The sequence below is a fragment of the Lissotriton helveticus genome, chromosome 8, assembly GCF_964261635.1.
Source record: "Lissotriton helveticus chromosome 8, aLisHel1.1, whole genome shotgun sequence".
In the NCBI taxonomy this organism is placed as follows: domain Eukaryota; kingdom Metazoa; phylum Chordata; class Amphibia; order Caudata; family Salamandridae; genus Lissotriton; species Lissotriton helveticus.
In genome coordinates, this window is record NC_136069.1 from 367789189 (window position 1) to 367810866 (window position 21678).

Sequence of the window (21678 nt, forward strand, 5' to 3'; positions counted from 1 at the left end):
TAGAAAGTGACCACAACCCACTCAGTGTTACCCACTCATGGTGGAGGGCTGCGCCTGTCCACCTAGTGCCAGGTAGTGAAATTGTACCTGTTATAGCAAACGATTCAAGAAGGGTGAAATGGCCAAATGTGTTGGCCAATTTAGCCACTGTAGAGCACATTAATCTGGAGGTGGATAATGCTATTACAGCCATGGAATCAGTATACCCTGTAATACCGGGTTCCTCTTTAATAGCAGACATCCACGACGCATTCTTTCTTTTGATAAGACCGTATTTTATCAAATCTGTTAAGGCAAATAGAAATCCATCTATCAAACTGGCAAGGTGGTTTAACAAGCAGTGCAGGGCAACTAGATTGGAGCTGGGCAGGGCAATCAAAAGCAGGGATAAGGCTTTGATTAGCACTGCTAGGAAACAATATAAGGAGAATATTCGCAAGGCTAAGAAGCTGTGGGACGAGGAATATTGGGAGGAGTTACTTGAGGCCTCTGGACAAAAAGACTCAAGACTCTTTTGGAAAATTATGAAATGGGGCAGAGGTGGTACGCCAAACAACCCGGTTATAATGTTAACGAAGCCTCATGGGTCGAGTATTTCCAACCCCAGTATGCGGAGAATAGGGATATAATGGACATTGAACCAATCCCTGTGGTATTTTCCAAGGGAGACCTATTCTCAACTAAAGATGCAGAACTTGTAATTTCACTACTGCGGGGGGGGGAAAGCTCCAGGGCTGGATGGAATTCCCTCAGACATTTTCAAGCATGATAAGGTTCGGTGGGCAAAATATGCAACTGTGCTGGGAAATGCCCTTGCAAAAGGGGCAAAAATCCCGGATGTCTGGAAGGGGGCAATTATAATTCCGATCTTTAAGAAAGGCGATCGGTCGCTACCGGCAAATTATAGACCCATAAGTTTGCTGGCCACTATCCAGAAAGTGGTGGGTAAGATGGTGGTCGACAAACTCATTGCTTGGGTAGATGAAAACAATGCCTTATCCCCCTACCAGGCAGGATTTAGACGTGCAACCAGCACAGTCGACCAAATCTTTCGCTTCACTATGCTACGGTGGGGGACTGTACTCCTTGGTGAAGGCAGCCTTTATGTAGCATTTGTAGATCTGAGGGCTGCCTTCGATCTGGTGCCCAGGAGCAAGCTGTGGGGTGTTTTGAGCAAGATAGGGGTTCCACTCGAACTACTCACATTAATAATGCGTCTCCACGAAAGCAACTTCGCTAAAGTCCAGTGGGGAAGAAACGGGGAATCTTCCATCAATTTCCCCGTTGAGCGGGGGGTACGTCAGGGTTGTGCCATGGCACCCCTGCTGTTCTCCTTGTTTATCAATGGTATTGTCGATAGGATGTTGGATGCGAGGGTCGACGCACCTTCGCTGGTGGGCATCAGGGTTCCGATCCTGATGTTCGCCGACGATACCCTGATTGTGTCCAAAACCCCGGCAGGACTCCAACGAGCCTTGAATATATTCGATATGTTTTGTAAGGAACGGGGTCTTGAAGTCAATGTAAACAAAACTAAGCTGATGGTCTTTGGACAAAAGCGTCAAGTCCAACCTAGGGTATCTCTGAACAGTATTAGACTAGAGGTAGTAAATGTTTTTACTTACCTAGGGGTGGAGATATCAAGTAAACTTGGTTGGACAAGACATATTGAGAAGGCGGTTTTGAAACATCAGCAGATTTCGGGAGCGCTTCGAGTGGAACAAGCAAAATCTAAAACCAGGCCCATTAAACCTGTTCTCATGGTATACGACGCCAAAGCCTTGGGCGCAGCCCTTTACGGAGCTGAAGTCTGGGGCTTTGAGAGGTTTGATACGCTCCAAAGATCTGAGAACAGGTTTTTGAGAGGGATAACTAGTCTTCCCCAAAGTACCCCGCTAATACCACTAGGCCTGGATTTAGGAAGAAGATCGCTCAGTGATCGTGCCCGCCTAAGGCCTATCCTTTACTGGAGACGGTTGTGGACGACCCCAGAAATTAGACACTATGCTGAGGGGTTTTCTGTCCTAGTTAAATCAGATGTTTTCCATAAAATTACATGGCTAAAAAAGCTCAGGGACGTTCTTGCCGAGCTCGGCCTCTCCAAACTTTGGGAAAATCCCTCTGGGGAAGTATTCCCTAGCAAAACAACTATAAAAGCTATATATTGGGATCACATTGACCAGAAGTCTTGGAGGAGTGCGACCCCAGAATCTATGGGGGGTAGGTTTATGGAAATTAAATCAAGACCTGCATTAGAACAGTATTGGGACACTTTAACTGTTCCACTAGACAGGAAATTATTTTTCCAGTTAAGGGCAGGTTCCCTCCCCCTGAGGTCATTGATGTCTAACTGGGGATCCAATAGTAGTTCGTGTTGCCCGACATGTGGCGCCCCCAATGAAAGCATAGCACATTTTCTATTCCTGTGTGAGGCCTATGTAAATCCAAGAAAACTGTGGCTGGCACCTGTTTGCAGGAACCTTGCTGTCTTAAGTGGTGTCGAGGGGCTGAGAATTATTTGTTCTTCAACCGAACTGCCTATAGTAATAGGGACGGAAAAATACCTGGGGTGGGCCTGGTCCATAAGGCGGAGGTTCCTATCTCCGAATAGGCTTTGAATCCCGTTTTCTTGCTTATATGCTCGTATGAATTGCACTGCTAAATATTTTGAGAGAGATAAATATGAATTTTAGTTATAATATGTTGCTAAATGCATGTAATAAGTTTTGATTGTTTAACTTTGGTTATGGTCCACACTGTGGGCGACTCTGCTTTTTAACTTGCATTTAGCTCATGTACCTTATGAGAAAGCTTATATTAACTTTCTGGTGAATATTATATATTTTATGTGTTTATACTGTGTATTTTAATCTAGAAATTAAGTGTTAATGTATGTTTAGAGTTTTTTAAATGTGCAAATTTTATATGTGTGTGCTTTTATGAGTGTATAACTCGAATAAAGCTTTTTCATCATCAAACCATCCATTTGTCTGCCTCATACTCGTTGAGGTATCTTTTCTTAGATTTGAGGCTATCGCCATTGTAATTTTATCAAATGCGGACACAACAGTATCGGGGGAGGAATTAAAGTTAGTACAGATAGAGAAACTTTCTCTATTATCTTTGACCCCCTTTTGCTAGATGATATCTTCATTAACCCCTATCTATTTAATGCTAATACTGTTCTTCCAAGCTACAGCTATATTTGGTAACAGTGATTTATCCTCGGTCCTGTTTGTTTTAATGGTAATGGACAGGGTCAGGGAAGCATGATCACTCTATCTAGTAAATTCTGTGATAAGTGGCCCACAGTGTTTCAAACTTTGGAGGACATATAATATGATCTATACAAGTTGGGTTGCCTCTACCTTGGAAGGTTGATTTTGATAAATCACCCTCTTCCCCGCTGGATACTAAAACTTCAAGGTTGTATTTACACAAGAGCTTGTTAATCTTTTCCCCATAACTTTAATGTGAAAAGTGATATTGGTTAATTCCAGTTATGTCGGAAAATCTGCAAATACTCATACCTGAATATCTACACTAACAGGTATTAAAACCTCAACCCAGATAAATGTATTATAATGATCCACTCCCTTTACAAAATCTGCCAGTACTCTCCCTAGCTCCTCGACAACCTTATCTTGGGTAGCATTAAAAATGTTATTATAATAGTCTACTTAAATAAAGAATTGGTATTTGTCCACTGCTAGGAGGGTCAATTGAAAGTAAGGGAACCATTATATGCTTTTTGTTAGTTCTATTGGGGCTGAAGTAGAGATAAAGATTGTCAGGCCTCCCTTAGCGCGTCCAGATGCTGATGGTATGGCTGGGGTAGAAATCGTGGCAAAGCCATCAATATATAGTTCTTGGGTATGCCATGTCTCCTGGAGACACAGTAAGTGTAATGATTTGGTACTATTTAGCCGCTCCTTATCCTTAAGCTTATTATTGATCCCACCTATATTCCAGGATCTAAGCTTTATTTGGCTAATTCTATCGATCACATTTTCAGTTTGACCACCAATGTTATTCTCCTTATCCTTCGGGCTTTTGTCCCTTGTGTTTGTTTCTATCTCACCATGTTCATTCAGTCAATACTGTTCGCCCATGCTGGAAAGTGGGGCACATCGATTCGTACAGGCTACTGTTGGGCTCTTACTTGATATGTGTGCAGAATAAGGCCTTAGCAGAATATGGGTAATAGCAAGTGCTGGGGGGATTTGTAGGAGAGAGACATATTAGTAAATACAGGAGGAGGTTTGTAGAAGAAGCCTAGTGGGACGGCAACCGCTCATTCTTCTTGATTGTTCATATATTGTTGTCTGAGCTGAATCTTCTTAAGAGAGGATCCTACCACTCCTGGATGACAGAAGTTAATTACTATACAGTCCCCGGTATCCATTTTATCTGTAGGTCCCACCTAATTCATATGTCTCACCATTATAATTTCTTCACAAAGGAAGCTAATGTTTAAATCAAAACAAGCCATCCATTGCACCACTTTATGTCTTAGTTCTATCCATAATTCTTTAGATTGATATGTTAGTTTGGGGGCTACTTTTAGAATGATAATGTAAGGTGTTGCCTCTGGGGGTAAGTGTAATATCTCTGGGGTCGTGTGCCATGCTTGTGATGTATTTGGACTCTGGTGTCGACGCGGGGTCTCCCTACCTTGCAACATCTTTGCCCCTAGTTCTAATGGTGCAGTCAGACTGTTTGATCTAAGACATAGTGTTTCCATAAGCAGTGGCATATCCTTAGTTGATTTAGCATTTGGCGGAACACGCCTATCAGTTGCCTCCGCCCGCTCTCTTGCTAAATTCATGTGGGCGTTTTCCATTTGGGTTAGCCTACCGTTAATTTTGGTGAGCTCGGCTATAACCCTCTGTACAACACTCTCTAGTTTAGCATATCTTTTTTTTTAAAGTTCCTCTAGGTTACCAATGTTATTTATTTATTTTGCTTTGGCATCTTTTTTCTTTTATGTGCTCATTTTCCCACAGGTACTGGCGCCATTCTTGTGCTTTATTTAAGTTATAATATCCAAATCCCCAGGCTGTTACTTTTCTTAGCGGGAGGCGGGTTTGTTTCTTGGGAGAGAGATAATTCATCAAGCTCTAACGAATTATTAAATACGCAGGGTTGTTCCTTTCGATATGCACATATTTCCATGGGTTTCCCTTTTTTAGCAACCCCAGTAATATTTATCTCCTCAACTTGTGCCGTAACTTTACAAGGTACTCTACCAACGAACTGTTTAGTGGCCACAAGCCTTTCCTCAACATTGCTTATTTCGTTTTCAACAAGGCCCACAGCATTGGTAAGATAGTTTGTAATGTCATTAGATGTCTTAGGCTGTGGTTTCCCTTGGGGTGCTTCAATTAACTTTCTTTTGTCCATTTCTGTTAAAGTGCCTGAGTCCAGCTGTATAGAGCGCACACATACTAGACAATTCTAACTGTTGTCTTTTAGGTAATATTCTAAGTAATGTCTTTCTAAAATAAGTAAAACAACTCAGATTTTGTGTCTATAAAAGTTAGTCAATTAAACAAAGAATCACTTATAGTACTCTCCAGCTTGTAGTGCGCGGGGATGGCTATCTTCCAATTCCTGAGTTCGTTGCTCTCTGGGGCTTGGGGGTCATACCAGGAACTTAGCAGCCACGCAGTGATAACGATGATAAGAGCAACAGCAACAAGCAAAGTATAGGAAGGCTTAAAAGTGTAATACGCTCTCTCTAGTTGCATCTCATTGCTGAGATAAAGCACTGTGTTCTCAGATCAGGAGCCAAGAGAGTAGGCCCAGCCTTAAATGGCCATGGACGGGCGCAGAATGGCCCACCTTTGGCACGGGCTTTGCCCGTGCTCGGCACGTGCATGCCCTCATGCATCCCATTCTGCAGGAGAAGACTGCTTCCTTTTGTGGAGCTGGGAAAGCTAGCTCCACCTCTCACGTGGGAAGAACTAGGAACACTGGGGGACGAGCCCGATCCAAGTCGGCTGCCTGATGACGGCCCTTTAGTTAATCCGCTAACTGTTTATACTCAAATGAATTGTAATTTTAAATCTTTTTTTAATGAAGTTGAATTTTAAGTAACAAGTCTGAAAACACCACTTTTAGAAAGTTGCCATTTTTATGCCCTGAAGCAAATGTGCCTTTAGGCCTGTGTCCAGGGTCAAATGACTAGGAATGCCTCTTCTATTGGGGGTAAAGTATTGCTTCCAGACATTGAGACAAAAGAGTCCTAGATGTGGAGGGAGAGAGCTTCCTGACAGCAGTGGTGTCACAAAACTTGAGGGGCCCCCTGCAAAGTACATGGCAGGGCCCCCCCACGCTTCGGGCACAGTCAGTAGCTCTCAGACCAGGGGTCCGCCGCCCGTTCACAGTATCAGGGGGTCCCCTGGAGCTAGGGGCCCCCCACACAATGGGGGGTGCAGGGCTATTGTTACCCCACTGCCTGACTGGATGGCTGTGGAGGAGTTGTGTTCTGCCCAGATAACACTTCAAAAGACCTGGCCTGAAGCTCACACAAAGGAATCTTACACCAGGCTTGCCCTTCTCACCTGGTTTGGAGCTAGGACCAGTGGGCGGGAAGAATTGACCAGAAACTATTTTGGGGTAGGTCAAGGAATTCCGTAAACAAAGGTCGGCAGCCGGTATAAATGTAGCATCTTCAGAACCTTGTATCAGAACACGTCTGGACCTGTGGAAGATTCAGAAGAAGGACTGCCATGCTGTCTGAAGAAGGAAGCTTGGACCTCTTGTTTGAGCTACAAGGACACAACAAGCTTTAGAGGACTTCCCTGCACCTGCCTAGTTGTCCAGCCCCATCTGGATCTGCTTGAGCCCTGGTGCTGGCCTCTGCTGATCCCCAAAGCCCTAACCTTCCTGGGGTGACAGGTGATTTCGCAACCTCAGGTGATCATGACAACATGATGCCCAAGGGAATCGTGGACACAGACCTTACCCCTTTTGTTATTTATTTATGCATGCCCATGGTAAACACAAGAAAGATACGAATAAATGTTTCAAAGCAAATATTACAACAATTGTAGTCTTGCATAGAAAGAATGAGCTTTGATTATTAGGCAGATAAAACAAAGCAATGTAACCAGAATTACTAACATGGTGAAAAGAATTAACATTCCAACCATGGCAGTGTGATTTCTATACATTTCTACCTATCACTACTCCTACTCTGAGTGCGTAGTGGGTTCACCCTTTACCCGATCTCAAAGATTAGTATGAGCTCCCATACCTAGATAACTCAGCCAGGGAATTTCCCTGAAGTAGGTTTGACAATCCTTCTCTGCAGTATTGAAGATAAACATCAGTATAGCTGCATGTCGAACACAGGATCCGCTCCAGAACAGTCACGACCGGAGTGCTCCTCTGACACGTGAAGGGAAGTGCACCATTTATATAATAAAACCCACACTGTGTTAGAGGTACAGCTCTGATGCAATGAGATATCTAGATGTCAGAAGCTGCCTCCAAATGGGCAACACAAGCACTAGGATATCTTGTTCTGTGTTCCTAGCCTTGAACAGAGTACAGATGATATAGTCAGAAAAGCTTTCTACAAATGAGCAGCATGTACAACATCTCAGAATAATATTGTGCAAGCATAGACATGTAAAATAATATTGACAGAGCAATTTCAGCGCAAAAAATGTAAAAGGAAAAACTAAAATAGAGAACCAAAGTGGCCCAAGAAGGCCTCACGACAAGTGCTGCATAAATTCTTTACACATTGCCTCTAAGTTAAGTCTGACTGCTTTTGTGCCAAGCTATCGGAGGGTTGAGCACATGTTTATTTAGTGAATTTTAAGGTTCACCCTGACATGGATTGTGTTTATCATTTGAGTAGTGCTCTCATCCCTCTCAACCAATCATCCAATTTCTTACAATAACACTTTGCTTACTGCCTACAAACCTAGAAGAATGGAGATTGGTTGTACGTGTCCCACGCAAATGTCAGCTCAACATCCTGCACAGAGGATACTAGAATATTTCCAAAATTAATATTTTCATGAAATGTCTTATGCATTTTTCAATAAACACTTTTACTGGCAGTTTTTAGGGCAATGTAAGACATAAGGTCTGCCCCAGATAATCCTGTTTTACTGTCTTGTTTAGATCCCAGTCCCTCCAAGGAGACCCTGGTGTTGAGTCCAGTTCCTCCATAGTTTTTCCCTAATTGCCTTAAATTGTGGTTTTTTTTTTTTTAGAACATCCTGTGGCTTTATAGGTCATTGTTTCCAACACTTTTCCATTCCTGTTTTGTATTTGGTGATGCATAGGGCCTTTGGTTTCCTCCAGCTTTGTACTATGTCCAACTGTGTCCTATCCTTAGGATCACATTTTCATACTTTCATGATGGATACTTAAAAGCACAGATTCCTCACCTGAAGAATTTTCCCCAAGAGCTGGACAGGATCTGGAAATGTTCATAGTAGTGCTTCAGTACGCCGCTATGTGTTGCCATGTGGCTCTGCGATGATTTGTTCCACCTTGGAAGTAACAGAGTGCAGTCGCATATAAGTGTCACAATTGCACACACATGTCAGTTCCTTTCTTTCATGACCTTTTTTTACACATTTTTCTAAACTAATTCCATTGTGCAAGGGAACAATGTCCTCACCATAATTTACAGAGTTCAAACCCTGTCTGTTGTAAACAGATGTCAGTGAGTGACCTGCAGAAGGTGTGCCTCTAGACTTTGGGTTCAGTCTACAACTCCAAATCATGTGTGACATGTGCCCTCATGCGACCAAAGGCAATTCAGGGCATGAGCAAAGCTGTACCTCACCAACATATTGGACGAAGCCATGCAAGTCCTGCTCCCAATCCAACTTAATGGTGCGGACCTGCTCCTAGTCTTGAGGGCGAGTCTGAGACAGATCCTCTTCAGGGTTGAGGTCATCTGGTGAGTCAATGTCCAAACAGAAGTGTAAACACAAGCAGGTGAAGCAGAATTCGACCACATCCTGCCACTCTCTAGATAAAGAGAAGTCGCAAGCGTGTTAAAGTTAAATCGTAATTGAGAAGCCGATCCCACTGTTGATTCAGATGTACCCTGAGTTCCACAGGCAACCAGTGATGCAGCAGCTGCATATTTGTGGCACTGTTCGGGTTCCCTCTGCTGTGCATTCAGACCCCAAGGTTCTGCTTGGAACTCCAGTATGGTTACCGCAGTCAGATCCATCCTCAGTGCATCTGAGCTCCTGGAACCTGCTGGGGCTTTGCACTGACTCCAGAGGCAACTTCATTCTGTCTCCAAGACCTGCACCAGTTCCTACCTCATTGACACCAGTCCAGAAGTCATTGACACCTGAGGTGGATCTTATTCAGAACCTGGTGTCTGACCACACTCCATCACAACTGGTTCTCTACAATCTGATTCAGACCAAACACGCCCTCCACGCTCTAGTCATTCTCAGTTGCTGCATCAGCTTTTCATTTTTGATTTTGATCATCGTTTGCTGCCACTTGGAGATGAAAATGATGTGGATGATTCACTCCCACATTATGATGATAACAATTTGTATATGGATTTTCAAGAGGCTAGTAGGCTTGATACTTCCCCTGACATACAATGGATTTGCTGCCCTGGGCTGTGTGCCCTCTGGGACATGGTCAATAAAATATTGCCAGTCATCCCAGAGGAGTTTAGGGTCCATGGCTTAAACTACTCAAGATGGCAGGATGCAGCTAAATATGTGATTCATTCTGGTCTTGTCATTACCAATTGCTTGGGGTAAACACTCAGCAGTAGTGTGGTGCTCCTTCGCCATGCATGGAAGAGATCCTCAGGCTTCTCTGGAGATGTACAGACATCCCTCATGGAAATGCTTTTTGGTGGGTCTCTTCTTTTTTGATCAAAAAGCTGATTTTGCCCAGGAGTGCTTCAAGGAAAGGTGGCCACGTCGTGCTCTTTGGGTGGTTCACCCCCCTGCCAGACAGCTTCCTCATGCGTTTCAGTCCTTCCGAGGATACTCCAGAGGTTTGTCATATAGACAAAGCCAGACTCTCCTGTCCACACTGCAATCACCTCAGCCCTTTCGTGGCTAGCAATGGGGATCAGGCAGACAATGTGCAAGTCACCAGGAGCACGGATCTTCCCAGTTCCTCTTCCCTGCGGTATCAGCCTCTAAGGTGCTTTAGTTTGCCTATTGTGGGGCAAAACCACCTTGTGGGAGGCAGGATCAAATGTTTTCTCTCAGGGTGATAGTCCATCGCATATGACACATGGGGCCTCCAATTCATTGATGCTTTCGCCCACATCAGAGAGGCTTTCAAAGGAACTCCTCCTCATCTTACTGCAAGTAGTGTGATCACTCCTGTCCAAATGGGGTGTTGAAAAGGTGCTGGTCTTGCAAATAGGTACTGGATGTAAATGTAAATGTAAATGTATTTCGGCTTATATAGCGCACGAATCACCCAGAGGTCTCAAGGCGCTTGCTTAGGGAACCCGTCCTGGTATTCCTCTGTGAGATACCCCGGCAGGGTATCCACAAGGTGAAAGCCAGGCATCCCGCCGCGAGGGGCCGTAGTGGAGATTAAGCAAGCTATTGCCCAGAGTCGCAGAGTGTGACCCCGTGAGTCGAGCAGGCACCGGAGCGAGAATTGTCGAGTCCGTGGTATTTTTGAGCCCGAGACCCGCCGAGGCGGGGAATCGAAACCTGGTCCATGGCCGATCTCAGCTTCCGGGTCTGCCGCCTCTAACCACTGAGCCACGCTTCTCCACTATGTGACTCCTGCTATTTCCTTGTGCCACTAAAGGATGGAGGCTTTCGTCCTATTTTAGATCTTTGGCCACTGAAAGCCTTCCTGTGTAAGGACAAATGCAGAATGGCCACGCTTTCCCAGGTTCTGTCTGCCCTGGATCCGGGCAAGAAGGTTGTAACCTTGGACCTGCAGAACAAGTACCTTCATGTGTCTGCCCTAGAGTCCTGCAGATGTTACCTGTGGTTCAAAGTTGACCAAGAACATTTTCAGTTTGGCAAGCATTCCTTCTGCCTTACTCGCACCCTTCAGGCGTTCACAAAAGTGATTGCGGTGGTCACAATTTTTAGAGGTTGGGGAAACCAGTTTTCACTTACCTTGATGACCGACTATTGAAGATGGACTCACCAAAATCAGTTACAGAGCACCTCCAGACGATGGCAAACCACCTGACTTAATTGGAATTCTTGATTAATGAGCAAGAGTCACACCTGACTCCTTCACAAAGAGTTCCTTTTAAAGGTGCTGTTTGGACACAGTTCAACGGGTCCTGGACATTCAGATTATGATTCTGTTGTTTCAGCTTCAGTCCTGGATCTTGGTGAGAGGAGATCTGAGATTTCCTGGCCCCTTGCATCCTGCTTGTAAACTTTGCCGGGTGTTATATGCGGTCTCTGCAATGAGCTCTAAGTATCAGTGATCCCAATCCCAAGGGAATCTGGCGAACATCATTTAGGTTTCAAAGGATACTACACAAGCTCTACAGTAGTGGCTGCTCCACCTGAATCTGAACAGGAGCAGACACATATCCCTTCCCCACTTATATTTTACGGTGGTAATGGATGCGTCACTTGTGGGTTGAGAAGACGATCTGAAAGAGGGGGATATCAGAGGGCTCTGGTCTCTGTCAAAAACCTGGATTGACATAAATCTGTTAGAGCTGTGGGCCATCTGCTTATTAGTGAAGGTCTTTCTTCTGTCCATCAAGATAAGGCTTTTGCATTTTCTCAAGGGCAAGAACACCGCCATGTGGTTCTGCAACATGCAGGGCAGAATGGGGTTTTGGATCTTGTGCTAAGGCATGCTTTGCCTTTGGAGTTGGCTGGAGCATCAGCGTATTTCCCTGATTGTGAACCATATAGTGACTTGTTTAACGTCAGGGTGAACAAGCTCAGCCAGCAATGCCTGGTGGATCTCTAATGGTGATTGCAACTCGAGCAGGCGCAGGGCTTCTTCTGACAGTGGACAGAATCTTGGCTGGATTTTTTCACCATGTTGGGAATGCACAGTGTCAAAATGTCTGTGCCTTGGAGTTCCCAAGAATGTTCTCTCTACGATACTCATTCAGGCTAGAGTAGAGCACAAAGCTTCTGTGTAGAACTTTTCATCACTGTCAAGAACATGCAGTGTTGAAGATTTTGCGAGTTGGAGTTTCTGCAAGAACATTCGTTAGGTGATACGTTCCTGCTGGAATGGAGAACAGGACTGCTATAAGCCTTTCTGCAACTCCCTTCACTGCCTCAAGTTCTTAAATAGACCAATAGCGGCCACACCCAAGTCATCCTAGTGGCTCTGGATTAGGCCAGCAGAGTGGGGTACCTAGAACTTCTGGGCATGAGTATCTGTTAACCGATCAGGCTACCGCTTTGGGGTGATCTTCTGTCGCATCAGCATGGCAGGGATCTGCCCTGAAAACTGTGCAATTTACACCTCCATGAGTGGCAGGAGTTGACCATATTCTAACTATCAACAGAGGTCTTGTATGTCAACCTTGTTGCCAGGTGCCTGTCTACAAAGTCCATTTATGCTGGGCGCTGGCACACTTTTATGGCCTGCTGTGGAATTTACAAGACAGACCTTTGTCAAGTTAAATCGCTGGATGTTTGTTTTGTCTTTGGCCCAACAAGGACTTATAGTGGGCACTATTAAAGATTATTTATCAGGGCGTTGTCTTATTTTACATTTGCCGGACCAACCATCCTTGTTTGACTCACCTGTTGCAATGTGGTTTATTAAAGGTTCAACTCATATAATCCCTGTATGGCGACTCGAGCATAAAGAACCAAATAAGCAATCAAGTCTGCAGGTGAAAAGAAGGTCTTAGAGACATATTCTTTCCATATTCTCATAACTGATGGATAAAAAAACATATTTTTAACCTGCTTCTCGTAGTCCAGGACGAAGATCAGAAAATTGCTTATGTAATGCAACAGTTTCCTTGACAGAGTCCTCCTCCCACTACTGAGGAGCGAATGTTCCTGACAGCTTTCTGTATCATTATGAGGTGATGGTGATGTAACACTTTAAATATGACTTGTTGCAGTTTAGATTAATTAGGTTTACAATGCAAGGGTGTAGTGTGGTTTATGGACCTCTTTTGCGTGCATGTTAAGTTAGCATGGCTTATTAGGAGTTTAAGCGCCATTTTACCTTTTGCTGCTTTTTGCACATGACATTGCTTAGCTGTTTTTGCGGAGTTAGCTTAAATGAAGGTCTATACATGGGAAAGGTTTGTTTTTCGACATCTCTAGACATACATCGTGCCCCCAGTCTGTACAGTGAGTGCTGAGCCGCCAAGGTTATCATAACGTGCGAGCCTGTTTATCGGCGTATCCGTGTAACACATTCTAGACTCAACAGTTTGGCAGCTGCAAGCCGAGTAGGATTCTGGCGGCTTTATCATAGAACACTCGCGAGAATTGAACACATTTGGAAGATTCCAGGCTTGCAGAGAGACTAACCGGTCCTGATGTAATTTACACTTACTGAACAGACAGGTTCCCCTAACAAAGCTCAAGAGACCTTCTATAGTTTTATAACAGTTAGGGGCATATTACCAAGCAATAGCGATAATTATCGCTATTGCTTGGTTAGCGAGAAAAATGTATCGCCGAGCTGCGACGATTTTTATCGCAGATAAACCTTGCTATTAGCAAGGTTTATCTCTGAAACGATAAAAATCGGCCGCAATGCATGAATATCGCTGTAAAGTCAGTGATATTCATGCATTACCGAGCGAATGCTCTTAGCCATGTTATCCACCTCCCATTGGATAACATGGCTAGGAACTGCTCAGGGCAGGTGTCAGCTTTTGGAGATATTCGCGCTTAGCGCAAATATCTCCAAAAGTTGGTAATAGGAGATAGCGATGTTAGCGACTGTTTCCAGTCCCTAACATCTTGGCACGCCCACTTTGCATGTCATTAGTGATACATTTCTCTGACATGAAAAGCGGGGCCCAAGATGGTCGCTATCTCCTACTAGCTGTCGCTACCTGGTGTTAGCGACAGCTAGGTAATAGGGAGATAATTTTATCTCCGCTTTCTTGGCTTTTAAAGCCAAAAAAGCGGACATAAATCCCTTGATAATATGCCCCATAGTTCCTATATAGGGAGGGTGTTTAAACTAGGCACTTTTATCACCTGTTTGCACTATCATTGAAATATGATTCCTCCTTTTGTATTTTATGGAGTTGTAACCATGCTGACCATATTATTTTTAATCATATGTATGCTTATGTTGACTAAAATACTGCGCTTGAGATCACGTCATTAAAATAAATATTTGAACCTTATTATGTCTCTTTTTTACTCCTGTTGTGGACTGATATGAGAGTATAACAAAAGAGTGTTCTTACTCCCCACCATGCCTGAGATGGTCCTAAGTCGCATGTTCTAGGTTGTCTAATCATTGGTTTCTTTGCTATAGGACGAGAAGCTAATGTGACACTGATTGCTAGTCTGGTAGGGGATTTTGGGTACTAAGGTGAGTTTTTGGCACACCCTAATTCACTGAGGTCCTGAGTCTCTGTGCACAGTTCTGTGTCTGAGCAGAATCCTTGCAACGTGACGAGCTTCATCAATTTCAAACGGCAATTGATTATACAGAAAGGCTCTGTAATTATGTCCCTCAATATTTTCAGGCAAATAACAGATACAGAACTTTTTTTTAAAACCAGTTTTATGGATTTTCAACAGAATACAGTTACAGTATACATGAGCTTTTATCATTGCGAACAACAAGTGCTGTACAATTGCCTTACAGCCAGGAGGAAATGGTCTCATACAATAGTAGAAAAGGTAAATAGAGCAATGCAACAAAAACTCTAAGTAATATCCAGTCACTGTTATACAGTCTCAGTGGGCACAGTTATCTTTCCTGGATTACAACCATTTATTCTTTCACTTTTATCCACTGTCCCCCTATATGTCGTTCTAGTGGACATTCGGTGTTTTGTGCTCCATCCTGCCTTGCAGGAGTTTGCGGTCCCTCTATTGGTGGCACAAGAAGAATGTGCCTGGAGGCGTCACACACCACTGGGCCAGGGCAGGGGCCAACTACATGTCCATAGATGGTGCAACTCCAGACACATAACAACCTGGTCCACACAGCCTCTAACTATCGGGAAGGGAATTTCGACATGTAGATAATTCATATAATATGGCCCCTCTTGATGCTGCCATGGGGATCCTTCTGAGCCCCCTGACCCCTCTCTCCACAACTCCACAGCCTCCGCCCTACCCCACTACAGTGGTGCTGAGCACCAGTGCTGCATGCATGATCGGGAAGGATTGTGCCTTCCAGTGCATAATTATAGAGCGGCGGGTAATAAGCAATGCCAGGTCTATGAAATGATTGGTAATTTTCTGAACTTTGCTCCATATATATAAGCTCAACAATGCGCCCTCCTTGGTTTACAGCCCTGCGCACCCGGTCACCTCCTCCCGCGCTCCCACAACCGCCCTCCACTGGGCAGTGACAGAACATGTGCGCCAGATCAGCATCCGGCGCCTGACATCTGAGAAAGAGAGAGGTGTGGGTGCATTATACATTTTATGGAGACATGCTGGGGTGAGGTGTGACCTGTGTAGGAGATTATGTTGAATATATTGAAATGTAGTGATTCAGGATAACTTTTACGGGTAGCATATGGCTCTGTCCCATTCCATGGGTGTTAGATCTCAGCCTATATCTCTCTCCTAACATCTATGTGTTGCCAACAGGGAATCTACAGTCATATGTGCTAAGTCTCTGGTGGACCAAGTGATAAGTTGGCGCACGCTGCCCATGACGTGAAGCGTATTTGCTAATGTTAATGGGTGTAGCTCAGATTCAGGGGCAGATTTACAATTACTGACGCATCCCTGCAAATTAGCAGGGATGCGCCAGTAATTGTGCGCCGCAGCTCCGCCACCCATGATGCGCTGCATTTACAATGCAAAAACAACAATTGATGGACAGAATGCAGACCAATGTCATACTTTCACCCCAGTACAGAGATCTGGGCCATAATCCATCTTTTTTTGCACTCCACACCACCCCAGTTCAGACATGGCCGTATGAAAATCAGCCTTGACCCTGTGCCTCATGGGAACAGTCCAGCCGAACTGCCAAGCCATGTCTTTCCTGGACCGGAATCAAGCATCCTAGGAACGGTTTCTGGCTATCAGCCGTCTTCAGCCAGGATAGCTTGACTCCAGTGGTGTGGAGAGCATGGGACTCACGTCTGAGCATACCCATTCCACTCGGGGTGACAAATGCAAAAACAACAATTGATGGACAGAATGCAGAACAATGTCATACATTCACCCCAGTACAGAGATCTGGGATTATATCCATCGTTTTTTTACACTCAACACCACCCCAGTTCAGACATGGCCATATGCAAATCAGCCTTGACCCTGTGCCTCATGGGAACAGTCCAGCCCGAACTGCCAAGCCATGTCTTTCCTGGACCGGAATCAGGCATCCTAAGACCGGTTTCTGGCTATCAGCTGTCTTCAGCCAGGATAGCTTGACTCCAGTGGTGTGGAGAGCATGGGACTTCCGTCTGAGCATACCCATTCCACTCGGGGTGACGAATGCAAAAACAACAATTGATGGACAGAATGCAGAACAATGTCATACATTCACCCCAGTACAGAGATCAGGGCCTAAATCCATCGTTTTTTTGCACTCCACACCACCCCAGTTCCGACATGGCCATATGCAAATCAACCTTAACTCTGTGCCTCATGGGAACAGTCCAGCCCGAACTGCCAAGCCATGTCTTTCCTGGACCGGAATCAGGCATCCTAGGACCGGTTTCTGGCTATCAGCCGTCTTCAGCCAGGATAGCTTGACTCCAGTGGTGTGGAGAACATGGGACTCACGTCTGAGCATACCCATTCCACTCGGGGTATCAAATGGAGAGAGGAGTTGGCCTAACGGCTAAGGCGCTCGACCTCGGACCTGGGGATCTGGGTTCGAGTCTCGGTAACAATGCCAAAACCTCCTGTGATTCTGGGCAAATCACTTAATCTCCCCGTGCCTAAAAAACATGAAAGTGTGTGTCCTCATGTAAAAAAAAACAAAAAAAAAACGTAACTTGTGCTATGTAAAGCGCTCTGATAACTGATTCGGTTCGGTTCTAGTTCGCGCTATATAAAACTCAAAAAAAAAAAAATGCAAAAACAACAATTGATGGACAGAATGCAGAACAATGTCATACATTCACCCCAGTACAGAGATCTGGGCCTAAATCCATCGTTTTTTTGCACTCCACACCACCCCAGTTCAGACATGGCCATATGCAAATCAGCCTTGACCCTGTGCCTCATGGGAACAGTCCAGCCTGAACTGCCAAGCCATGTCTTTCCTGGACCGGAATCAAGCATCCAAGGACCGGTTTCTGGCTATCAGCCGTCTTCAGCCAGGATAGCTTCATTGCAGTGGTGTGGAGAGCATGGGACTCATGTCTGAGCATACCCATTCCACTCGGGGTGACAAATGCAAAAACAACAATTGATGGACAGAATGCAGAACAAGGTCATACATTCACCCGAGTACAGAGATCTGGGCCTAAATCCATCGTTTTTTTGCACTTCTCACCACCCCAGTTCAGCCATGGCCATATGCAAATCAGCCTTGACCCTGTGCCTCATGGGAACAGTCCAGCCCGAACTGCCAAGCCATGTCTTTCCTGGACCGGAATCAAGCATCCTAGGACCGGTTTCTGGCTATCAGCCGTCTTCAGCCAGGATAGCTTGACTCCAGTGGTGTGGAGAGCATGGGACTCACGTCTGAGCATACCCATTCCACTCGGGGTGACAAATTCAAAAACAACAATTGATGGACAGAATGCAGAACAATGTCATACATTCACCCCAGTACAGAGATCTGGGCCTAAATCCATCGTTTTTTTGCACTCCACACCACCCCAGTTCAGACATGGCCATATGCAAATCAGCCTTGACCCTGTGCCTCATGGGAACAGTCCAGCCTGAACTGCCAAGCCATGTCTTTCCTGGACCGGAATCAAGCATCCAAGGACCGGTTTCTGGCTATCAGCCGTCTTCAGCCAGGATAGCTTCATTGCAGTGGTGTGGAGAGCATGGGACTCATGTCTGAGCATACCCATTCCACTCGGGGTGACAAATGCAAAAACAACAATTGATGGACAGAATGCAGAACAAGGTCATACATTCACCCGAGTACAGAGATCTGGGCCTAAATCCATCGTTTTTTTGCACTTCTCACCACCCCAGTTCAGCCATGGCCATATGCAAATCAGCCTTGACCCTGTGCCTCATGGGAACAGTCCAGCCCGAACTGCCAAGCCATGTCTTTCCTGGACCGGAATCAAGCATCCTAGGACCGGTTTCTGGCTATCAGCCGTCTTCAGCCAGGATAGCTTGACTCCAGTGGTGTGGAGAGCATGGGACTCACGTCTGAGCATACCCATTCCACTCGGGGTGACAAATTCAAAAACAACAATTGATGGACAGAATGCAGAACAATGTCATACATTCACCTCAGTACAGAGATCTGGGCCTAAATCCATAGTTTACAATGCGGCGCACCATGGGGCAAAAACGGCACAGATGCGTCACGCATCAGTGCCATAAAGGCAGCGCATTGCTGGAGTTGCGTCGCAAGCGCGACGCAGCTCCAGCAATGCTCTGGGGGGGGCCTATTCTTCTAATGCTGCGTCAAGCCTTACGCCTGCTTCAAGCAGGCGCAGTGTTTTTACGCAACATGGGCCTAAAAGTGACTGAGTGAAATCTTGTAGATTTCACTCAGCCACTTTTAGGAGGCGTTCCTACGCAGGACACCCCTCCCCCCCCTTTGCTGGAACACCTCCTTATGGCGCAGGGCTTTACAACGTGACGCATCTCCCAGATGCATCACGTTGTAAATACCCCGCTCCATGGCGCATCTTTTGCGCCACCGCTGCGTCACAACAGTGACGCAACGGCGGCCTAAAAGAGGCGCAAGGGGCGTGTAAATCTTCCCCCCAGTGTCTCTGATCTGCCACAAGCGGGTCAGCTCGGACACTAGTTTGCCGTATGCCAGGAAGTGCCATATTGGCAATGCATACTTCTCTTGTAGCTCATCAAAGGCATCAGTGCACCGTCCATGAATAGATTCCCAATAGTGTTTACTCCAGCCACTCTCCAGGTCTCAAGCCCATCCCTCCCAACCAGCTCACAGAATGATGTGATGGCATTTATTCTCATCGCCGGGGAGTATGGTACCAGGCACGGCATTAAAAGATACACAATTTATATTGATGATTTATATTTCCCAAATCCAATAGCATCCTTTCCATAGGCACACTATGACTAACTTCAGGTGTCAGGTGCTCAATTGCAGCGTTATTATCACATATCTTAATCTCCTTATTGCGTACTTTTATTGTTAATTATGCTAATTTTACTTGAATATGTTTAATTTCTGAGCAAATATAGTCAGTGATATTATGAATGTCCTGTAATTCTTACAAAATGTTTGCCATTGGCTCTTCCTGTGACTCAAACATTTCAGGTTGTGGTGAATTAGTTTGCTTCATTTTATTAGAAATATGCCTCATAACTTCCATTTCTGAGTTAGACATAGTTGGACCTTGGAGTGAGACCGCAAACAAGCAAGTTTATTTGAAAAATAAGGCTCCTTGAAAGATGCTGTCAAATTAGACATTAAAGGCAGCAACACAAACTATTATTAAGAAGAAGAATTAAGGGCCATATTATCAAGAAAGGGCAATACATTATTGCCGCTTTTATCGGCAGGAAACTGCCGCTAAAGCGGCGATAATGGGCTTGATAATATGCCCTTGTGAATTCCCATTGAAGCCCAGGTTAACACCAGAACCTGGGCTTCTATGGGAATTCACAAGGGCATATTATCAAGCCCATTATTGTCGCTTTAGCAGCAGTTTCCTGCTGATAAACGCGGCAATATTGTATCGCCCTTTCTTGATAATATGGCCCTAAGTGACTGAGCATAAATGAAGAAGAGTTTAATTTTGTTTGCCCGAGTTAGAAATATCAGGATATGCCTTTAAGAATTACAGAAGAATATAGAAGCCAACACCTTTAAGAAAAGCCAAGAGACTTACAAAGGCCACCTCCTCTCCTCAGGCACCGGATTGGAGTAGCTTTTGATTATACTCTGTCCCCAGCTGGATATCATCAAAGAAAACACCTCAAATCTGCAGCTGGGAGCTCCTACCAGAAAAAACAGTAAGAAAGGGAGCCAAATCTTCTAAAATTGGCATATTTATGTCATCATCGTAGCAGGTAATGATGGAGCTCACAGTGCACCTGCCATCTTGGGTTACGTGCGCTCATACACCTCAGCCTTCTTTAAATTAAGTATTATTTTAGCTAGACCTCTCTTATGAAGCCTGGAGACCCCTCATTGTGTTAGCATGGACAGGTAAGAGGATGAGGAAGTTAACCTTACAGCTACAGCTCCAATATCATTACCAATACCAATATCAATACAGTCAGACATGCGTTTATTTATTTGCTAGGAGGGCACCCCCAGCAACTCAATATACCGACATTGGTAAGGTCAAAAAGCAGTTCTGAGCTAATCTCTGATCAACCCCTTATAGCTGAGGGACATGCAGCTGTCAATCCCCAGAGATCTGCATACTAACTCCAAGCAGTGCCAACAATTTTTAAGTAAATAACTTCACAGAGTAAAATTCCTGATCTGTTTTAGCTATGTGGAGAACAAGGTAATAAACGAAAAGACACCAATATCATCACAAAAGGTTAATGAGAACCAGAGATATCTAGTTTGGAAGGTTTAGGATACATAGCACCAAGAAAATGTAAAGTGGCAATCAACCCATTCACAATTTCAGGTCGACCGTGATGGAGCAGAAGCATCATACACCGAGTGGGTCATCCAGATCAAATGTATTAAATTTTGAAGTAGTCTTTTTTATGCAATTTGAAATCTTCCAGCGGGTCAAGGTCCAAGGCTGTGACCAGAAATAGTCCTTTGAAGGTGGAAATGTCATCGCCAAGCTCCAGCTGAAGCAATTGGTTTTAGCGCTGAAAGCTCAAAGTGGGACACCCCTGGATTACATACCTGCCTTGGATACTTTCCTTTCTGTATTTTCAATAAACAAATTAATTAATCGGGTGGAATTTCCTATGAGTTCCTTCTCCCATAGGAGGAGAAAGACCTCCTCTAAGTCGTCATAAGTTGAGAAAATATTAGAGCGAAGGCCCTGTGGGATCCTCTCAAGCTTAATATACTCCTTAAGCGTTGCCCCATCCCACCATTTGCAATCTCTGTCTTTTTAAGCCTCTCTAACCTAGTGAATTTAGCTTTCAGGCCTTCATTGGGCCTCATATTCCCCTGAGTAACAGCTTTGTTTGCCAATATCCCCGCATTAAACTTTTTGAAAAGCTCTTCAGCTACTTTACTTCTTTCGTTTCTGGAGCACATATTTAGTAATATTAAGCACTTTTGGTAACACACAACTCGCAGCAGCCCCAAATAAGCTAAGGTTTCTTCCTGAAAATCAGGGTGATGGGTGGGAGTACTGTTTTCTCACAGTATTAGTACTGCTGTTATATTTTTTTTCTCAGCACTAGATAATCTCAAATAATCTTCATTAGCAAATTTTTGGTGGATGGGGTGGGTGAGTAGCAGGTGGGAGGTAAA